We start from the raw sequence: 9,805 nt of genomic DNA, 5'->3' as shown, positions 1-9,805 counted from the left end.
TTTTTTTTTTTTTTTTTTTTTTTTTTTTTGCTCTGGTGTTAATTCGTTTGTTTGGGGAGTGCCTTTTTCACTAACATTACTGTAGTAATACAGTTTAATCATTTACCTCCTTGTTTTCACACTTTTATCATAATATAGTTAAATAACTGCTTTAATTAAACAAGGAAGTTTTGGATATCATTCTTTAAAAACAAGCTTTTAATCTAAATACATAAAAACATAGCTGTTAATGAAGTAAAACAAAATGTTTGTGTTGAACTGTTTTTGTGTTGAGGAACTTTTTCTCATCAAGAACAAGAAYAAAAGTGTAAAGATCAGATTTAAAGTGTCCAACATGAGTTGCTTTGTGTTTCCTCTTATAAAACTGTTTATTTTAAGTAGGATAAAAAAACAGTTATATAATAATGGTATTATAATCATCATCATTATCAGTCTAATAATTACTATTATTATTGAAATTTGTAAAGCACTTAAGTGAAAGAGGAAATTGTAGCAATGCCTGCAGCAGCAGACCAGGCAGGAAGGACTAGCAGAACCAGGTCAGACTTTCCTCGGTCCTGCCCCTAACCGTTTGGGTGTGCTCAGTTAGTTTTGTAAAACTCTACAAGGGTTGGGTTGTTACCTACAAACGGCACTACAGTTAACGATGTGACACACCTAGAGCACAATTCACATTCTGTTTATTTTACATTTTGACTGGTTTTAGTAACAGTTTCTCTCCTGCAGAGCAGTTTCGTTATAACTACAGGATAATTAAAAGAGTTCAACATAACCAGGACACGGTAGATCCAATGTCATCTTTATGTTCTCCGGTACTAAGCTGGCACTGTAAATCAGTATTTTTTTTTATTTGTTTCAAAGGATAGTTAAAAGGGGAGCCAAGCATTTATAATGGCTTTCATTATTAACCCTKGTAGAGCATGAAAACAAACACTGGGAGAAAAAACACTGACTGTGATACCATTAGATATCGTTCAAATAAGTAGCTTAAAGTAGGCCCATATACCTATGAACCTATGTATAGTCATGTCAGACCGTCTTGATCCATCTCAGTTTTTCAGTCTTGTTTAAATACACACTATTATTCCCTGGTCTTCAACTCACAGTGACTTGGTTTTRAAGCTAATGGCTCTGGTCATCCCAGTTGTTTTTGTATATATTGATCTATGTATTTTATCATGACTTGTGTATTTAGTTTTATTGTACAGCACTTTGGTTGGCCTTGTGCTGTTTTAGGTACTTTGTCAATAAAAGTAGTAAGAATGTAAGTAGTACGCGTTCAGACCAAATGCGATTTGAGTGTCAGGGCTTACATGCAAAGTCCACAGTGGACGCGCATCAAGGGGCATCGAAAAGTGTTGTGGCGCATCTGGCACAGCTCTTTTTTAGATTTCAAGCGTCCACAGAGGCAGACGATGGAGTTGAAAAATTTGAACTTTTGCAGCTGGATGAAGCACCAATCAGTCTCACTAACCTGAGACAGCTGGAGAGGTGCTCTTCAGAGATGCAGGCACCCATGCGGGTCAGCAGCTCATCAAACTGGGCATGGGAGGAAAACAGCGCTGAAAGCGACCCTCGTCAACGCGCAGCTCGTGGTGTGGTGAAACTCGGCAAACTCAGAACTCTTCTGAATTATCTGGTGAATCCGAACATGGCACAGAGGCACCCTACGATGTTCTTTTGGTTTCAATAAATAAAGCCRTGCCACTCTCTCAGTTTCATCTGCCCATGATTGTACAAAGAGTCTGGCAGAGGAAAACAACCACAAGTGAAGAGGCTCTTACCAATGCACGTCTTTCCACACTTGGCTCAGATGTGTGTCCATTTTGATTTTGATGCTTGATATCAAGCATCTGACTTCAAAGTGCACAAGTGTCCAACTTGGAGCRCTGGACGTAATTTTGATGTGCAAAACACAACACAGCGTTAGAACCTGTGATATCWGTCATGGAGCCGGGGGAATGGAGAAAGAGGCAGATCTTTGTCCATGTTAGGATATTGGCTAGCCAGAGGGGCATTTTTTTTAATTTATCATTTTTCATTGTAAACACTCTCTCAAAAACAGCATATTTTGTAAAAGTGACTTTAGCTCATAATAAATCTCCACACTTTGCTCTAACACCGTTTATTGCTTTTTTCAACYGAACTTTGTGTTACTACGTGACTATATGCGTGCTCTGATAGACTGTGCTTCGATGGTCCTGAGAGTCTGAACTTAGTACTGACAAAGATATTTGCCTTTTTCTCCATACTTTAGCTGTGTCTCAATTCAGGGGCTGTGTCCTCTATAGTGCGCATTTATGGACCGGTTATGTCACTGTACTGCACCGAAGGCTGTCCCATTTCTTGTTTTTCTCATGTGGCAGACGAATGCGACCGGCAAAACTCCAAAAACAAAGGCTGCACCTGAATATTTTTATTTTTTATTTATTTATTTATTTTTGTGTGCCTGATGATGTCCCAGGATTCATTAAGCCGTCATTAATTTTTACAGAAAAAAGTAAAGAGTGAAGTTTGTCATTGTGGACAAAAAAATCATGGTTTAGCAACTTAGCTGAGGAAATTTTTGCAGTAATGTGATGTTGAATTACATACAATTACAAGTACTTAAACTGGAACTTGTTTATCTTTTGTTTATTTTACTTATATAAATCATACAGGCTTATATAGCTACGTACATACATTTTGAGCAGAGCTTTGTATAACACTGGCATGAACAGTGAAAGACATGAATAAAATACAATAACTTTAAAAACCTAAATAACGCCTGAGCTGCATTTAAAAAAATGTGCAACACTCTTATAAAGCCGTTGTGATGAGACTGGAGCATTATTAATGTTTTCTGTGTGYGATGTTTTTAAAAATAAATTGAGCTTTGGGAAGTTATTCCTCCTGTGAAAAGACATATTAACACATGTTCTTGTGCATTTTAGGTTTTAGGTATTTATGGAACCCATCGATCGTATAATGTGGAAGCTAAAAGGATGCATGGAACACCGTGACCAGGGTACACACAGTGATTCTCTTCCTATTTAAAGCAAATGACTGATTGATGACAAAATACAAGGTATAAAACTATATCTAAAATTCACTTAATCAGTCACAAAATTTCCTTTAGGTAATATGATATAAACTGTAACACGATGGTAACAGGCTGGTGCGTGCTCACAAACATCATTTAAAGTAGTGTTGTAGTCAAGACCACCTAACCCGAGACTAAGTCAAGACCAAGACCACAGTGTCTCGAGACCAAGACCACAGTGTCTCGAGACCGAGACAAGACCAAGACTTTTAGGATATGGACCAAGTCGAGACCAAGACCAAGGGAGGGCGAGACCAAGACAAGACCAAGACCAGCTGAAAAAAATAGTGTCCTAAAAGATGGAGTATTCTGCACACATGTACAGTGGGGTAAAAGTATTTAGTCAGCCATCAATTGTTCAAGTTCTTCCACTTAAAAAGATGAGAGAGGCCTGTAACTGACATCATAGTTAGACTTCAACTATGAGAGACAAAATGAGAAAACATATCTAGAAAATCACATTGTCTTGTTTTTTTAAAGAATTTATTTGCAAATTATGGTGTAAAATAAGTATTTGATCAATAACAAACAAGCAAGATTTCTGTCTTTCACAGATCTGTAAGTTCTTCTTTAAGAGGGTCCTCTGTCCTCCACACATTACCTGTAGTAATGTCATCTGTTTGAACCTATCAGTATAAAAGACACCTGTTCATAACCTTAATCAGTCACACTCCAAACTCCACTGTGGTGAAAACCAAAGAGCTGTGTAAAGACAGCAGAAACAAAACTGCAGACCTGCAGCTGGGGCTGGGAAGACTGAATCTGCAATATTAAAGCAGCTTGGTGTGAAGAAATCAACTGTGGGACCTGGTGAATGACCTGCAGAAGGCTCGGACTGACGTGACGAAGGCTACCGTCAGTAACACTACGCCACCAGGGACTCAGATCCTGCAGGGCCAGACGTGTCCCCCCACAGGCCTCTCATCTTCAGTGGGAGAACTTGAACAATTGGTGGCTGACTAAAGACTTTTCCCCCAATGTAGCTAACCTAATATAAAGAGCTTATATTGACTAAATCTTTGTAGCAAAATTCTTTCCTCTGCTTTCAAACAGAGGCATATTAGTTTAAAGTTGTCCCATCGTCTCTGAAAGTGAAGCTCTGCTGAATGTACAAGTTGCTCTACGTTTTCTCCTGGTTGTTGTTGTTTTACAATGAGATTATTTAAGAATAATGTAGCCTATTTTTTACTTAAAATTTTGAAGACATCCTTTACCGATCCCAGAGAACCACCGCTCACTTTCCTGGAGTGACTGCGAGTGAAGACAGTGGGAATGGGTGACAGCCAGTAACAAAAATACATAAATAGCAATAAGTCTGGTTTGGATTTGAATCAGTATGTTTTAAATCCAATGAAAGGAAGAATTTTAACTAATAAATTGGACATTAATCTGGCTGTTTAGTGGTATTTCCACAGTTGTGGTCTTGACTGGTCTTGGAATAAAATTCCAAGTCCTCAATGTCCGAGACCGAGACAAGACCGAGTACAAAGGCTGTCGAGTCCGAGACAAGACCAAGACCAACAAAAAGTGGTCTGAGACCGGTCTCAAGACCAAGACCGGTTTCAAGTACTATAGCACTAATTTAAAGACTGGGCCATCTCATTTAACAGCTGTTAGATCCACACTATTTGGACTGCAAAGGGTGTGGCTTCCTTGGGCCATGATCTGCCTGAGCTGAAACCCATGAATTACGACACAAACCTCTGTGTTCTCTGGCTGATGTCATGGCCAATAAAGTATTGTTGGAAACTATTTGACTAACATCACACCAAAAATAAACTATGTAATCAGTCTATTTTAGCCACAGTGTAAGTCTTCARCTATGAGCCTTGACAGTACCTACAAAATCGATTAGCAACTAGGGCAATGGAGATGCAGCTGCTTCTACAACCAGCTCACAGCAAGRTTTTTAAGCAAGAAGGTCTCCCTGGCACCATTATTGTCATTTTTGCATTGAAAWGCCCGGCCTGAACTCAGTCGGCCTGAACTTTATTCTGGTTGTATCTGATTCCATCTCAATGTGGGAACGGATTATCATATCAAAAACACACTAATCTTTTTGTCATGTTATTTTATTTGCAACACARCAAAGGGCAGCRCTGATCTTGTGATACTTCTCTTTGTTCTCTCTTTAATTAAAGACCAGTTGAAACGGAATTGGTCCCAGCAGCCCAGCCTGAATATAAGTCTCCRGTTTCAGGCGGGCCAAATGCAAATGCAGTCCTTTCCAAAAGTATTGRAACAACAAATCAAATTCCTTTGTTTTTGTTGTTCATTTAAGACATTTAGGTTTAAGATCAAAAGATGAGCATGAGACATGAGTGAATAACAAAAACAAGGAATTTGACTTGCTGTTCCAATACTTTTGAAGGGAACTGTATACACGCAGAGCCCAGGTTTAAACCCAGGTTCATTCATTCATTTATTAATTTAATTTTATTTGATCAAGGACAGCACAATAACAATTTTACATGATCAAAAAACAAGCAACTGTTGTTTTTTACAAATGATTTCTAGCCATAGGCTAATTTGCAAACCCAGTCCTTGGTCCTTGGTTTATAGGTCAGACCATATAAAGCAAAAAWACCAAATGGTTCTCTGGACAAAGCTGTGTGCACGTGTGTTACAGTGTGTATCACATTACTACTGAACGGTGTGAAAACAGCTTTTTCCACTGATGGCATCAACATCCGACAATAACATCTATGACCTGTTCTCACAACTGTTGCTGTCAAAGGAATAATTCATTGTTCATACTGTCTTATAAACGTTTCATGCATTAATACTCATATGTTTACAGAGTGTGTATGTGAGTTTTAAAGTCAGTCACACATGTGCTTATCTATCTAAATTTGCAAATGATGTTTGTRAGAAAAGGTCGAGCTTAAAGAACACAGAGTTTCATAAACAAATAGGATTTGAACACACCCTGATGTAATCGGACCTGGGTCCACACCTTGTGAAATTGTTTATTCTTTTTTTACGTATCAAGTTGTGTTCGACTCAAACACACTCAAACTTAAAAGAAATATTGACCACGCTTGCTTTCAATTATCGTTTTCATTAGGTTTTCTTGATTTTCTTTTCTTTTTTTTGTGTTGACTCTCAGGAGTTATTGTCACTGTAGGAATTCAAGCAGCAGGAGAACGAGACTCTCTGAGTCTTTGTCGTAAAACTGGTTTGCCTTGATGAATAAGTTTCGGGTCTAAAGTGACAGTAGACATGATGGATGAGATAAACTTAGTGACAGGAATGAAGTGACAGAATCTTTTAAATAGGTATATTACTGATGAGAGTATCAATGGAAAAATGGAATACCTTTATATACTTTGTTTAAATACAAAAAAGCAACTCAGCATATAAGGTTAAGAAGCTAAATACGAACACATTTAAAACTACCTGCTTTGTAAATTTTGGTTGGTATTATGTGGATCATTTTGACATTTTATCAAGAAGTTGATAAAAGTGGTATTTTCTTTATTCTTTGGTAAGATCAGATTTGCAGAGTAGTCTCCACCTTTGGTGACTTTAAAAGGGTTGATTTCAGGTCCACCCTGGCCCAGGTGCTGCTTTTGTATTTGACATTGTGTTTTCTTTARAAACCCATTGTTACAAAAAAGTTTTGACTGTGAGCGATGAATTGAAAAAACAACAATGAGGTCATCTTCTAGAGGATCACAATGTTGCCCTTAGAACCAGAAAAACAAAAAAGCAAAAAACAAAGCAAAACAAATACCCCCCCACAGAAAATATATGACTGCCATCTCTAACAAATAATGCCATATTAGTAATAGTGACACACATTGTTGACAAGTTTATTGTAAAGATACTGTATATTTTGGTCCTGATTTGCTAACCCAACAAATCAAACGATTTGTCAAAGGAAGATGACAAATAAAATGAGGTGGAGAGAGTTCAGGAAYGTGCATTTCCTCCCCGTGTACCTTTGAAATATTGGTGTATAAAATACAGTCCGACTTTTCTCTTTTTGTCCTGTAAGTAAAGCYGTCACAATGTTGATCATTTTTGTATTTCTATCGTGCTAATGTATAATACTGTAACATTAAAGGGTCAGGGAGGGGAAAGAGAGGTCATTGGAGGGGAATGAGAGCAAAAATCTTTTTTTTCTTGTTAAGTTCCTGGGTTTTTCTCTTGATGACAAAGCAATATTGAATATAAGTCAGTCTGCCCCACTGTCCCAGGGAAGTTGTTTTGTATCATGTTAGGGTAGTTTCAGATCCTAAATGTCTTGTGTAGTTAAATAAGAGGTTCCTTCATATGTTCCTTTATATTATAAAGTTGCTTTAAACAAAATAAATAAATAAATAAACAACTAAAATGTTGCCTAATGCGGAAACTTAAGGTGGGAACTCTGTGTTGATAATTAATGTACTTTCTGTTTTTGTTGTTTTAATTTTTATCAACTGTCAGTCGTTTTTTGCCTGTGTCCCCCTTGTAGATACATACTAAAAGCAAGTAAAATGACTGCATTCCTTTTGCCATGACAGAAAGGTTCTAAATGATTAAACAATCATTCTAAATATACAAAATACTCAAAATCCTGATAAAAAGAAGTGACACACATAACAGCAAATGTATCTATTCCTATATTTGGAAAATTATTGCTAAAATCAAAGATTTTCATGGAAAACTGGTTTAATTTGTGCAATATTTTGACAAAAATCAAATTTTTTTGTGTGAACGTTCACATTATTAGGGGTGCAACAATACCTGTATTGAACTGTTTAATAGAGAGCTTTTGGTTCAATACACACTTGTATCAAAAATACAGATTTTTAAATTTTATTTCATCAACTTGTCTTCTGAAGATGTGTTGAAGGATCAGTGGATCTGGGTTCGACTACTCTACCTAGGCTGCATTTTCGAGCACAGATCCACTGAGAAACTTGCTGTTTCAGCAACATTTAATTTAAAAACTGTACTTTTRAGGTTAAACAAACGTTCATACTTACTTTAAATAAATTACAAGTTATAAAGGGCATGGAAATTTCTCTTTTTTTGTATTGAAAAAATATCGAACCATGACACAAAAATATTGAACCGAACCGAATCGTGAGTTTTCAGTTTCGTTGCACCCCTACACATTATATATATTTTTTTTCTATAGCCACGTCAGTAGAAAACAAAACTGAACATTAGTTTCTTAGTTTCTTCATCATCAGTGACATTTTAAATGTAATAAAGAAGAAAAAGCAAGAAAAGAGAAAGGAGAAATGTAATGGAAAATATTGAAAGAGATAGAAAGATATGTGAAATATACACCAAGAAAACACAAGACAACACATCTGACATCTGTCTGCACACCTGCAAAAATGAGGAAAACAAAAACACATTAACAAACTGCATATGTATATAATAATAATAATTATAACCTTACTGAAAAATATACATATATATATACCTATACTTCCAGATAGACATATAAATATACTGTATACACACACATTCATTCAGTGACTGATCAGAAAGCCCAGGATCAGAGCACCTGTTTGTGTGCGGTTGTGAGCATCCATGTATATACAAGATTTCTTCAATGGAATATTTTATAGTGATTGTGGAGTACCACAGACCCRACCCCCAAGACCCAAGGTAGACATAAGGGAGACCACAGCCAAAGACCCCGAGAGGGACCCCAAGCGCGGAGCCCTCAGGGGCACCCGCACTGGAAGAAACGCCCACCCCCCAGAGTGGACCATAAGTGAGAATCAGGAGAGTCCCACCAGTGACCACACACAGTAAACCMCCAAGGCCAGCAGCAACAGGYTCACAGGCCCTGTCAGCACCCACCACACCAGAGCAGATCCAGGCATGGACACAGAAGTCCAGATCCCCAGGGCACACCACCCCCATGTCAAGGCCCGACAGGGCYAGAGGACCYAAGCACCACCAGGCAGTCACTGGGCCGAGTCGGCACAAGCCCCAGCACCCAGCCCCAGACATCGAGGGTCACCAGCAAAGGCACCAGTGGGCAAAGGCACACCCCACCAGAGGGCAGCGTGGCACGGGGGGCGAAGCCCACCACCAGTAGTGGGCTTTCAGATGGATCAGAAGAGGGGGCCACCCAAGTCCCAGCCTGACATATGTCCAAGCATACACAGACACAATCACACACTCCCACCCTCATCCTCACACCCACTCATTCAAAGACATAAAAGATGGGCGCAATATTCTACTCGCACTCCCCATACACACTATAACCCCCCACGCCCCACCCCCAGGTCCAGGACATGTACCCACCCGCTACAGAGGGCAGCTCACATCCAAACCCAAGAGGTAGACCCATTCATTCTGGGGTGGAGAGGAGCAGACAGCCAAGGCCCGGCCGCACCAGGCCGACCGGCCAGACCCCTGTCCCAGCAAAGCCACACCCACGACCACCCCCACACACCCCCAACCGACCACCCGCCAGACTCCAGCAGCCACCCCGGCCAGCGGGCCAACCACAGCAACCAGGAGCCATACTCTGGAAATCCAAACAGCACTAGGGAAGCCGGAGTGCCAGCCCTGTCCTCGACACCCCTCCAAGCCCCGAGTCCACCTGCAGCCCAGGCCCTCACCAGATGGTCTGCCCCTCCTCTGGACCCCAACCTCAAATGGCAAATGGGGAACAGGGGAGTGAAAAAGACCCCAACACACACACACACACACACACACACACACACACACACACACACACACACACACACACACACACACACACAC

This window comes from Austrofundulus limnaeus, unplaced genomic scaffold (assembly GCF_001266775.1).
Source record: "Austrofundulus limnaeus strain Quisiro unplaced genomic scaffold, Austrofundulus_limnaeus-1.0 Scaffold338, whole genome shotgun sequence".
In the NCBI taxonomy this organism is placed as follows: Eukaryota; Metazoa; Chordata; class Actinopteri; order Cyprinodontiformes; family Rivulidae; genus Austrofundulus; species Austrofundulus limnaeus.
This window is presented reverse-complemented; position numbering follows the sequence as displayed.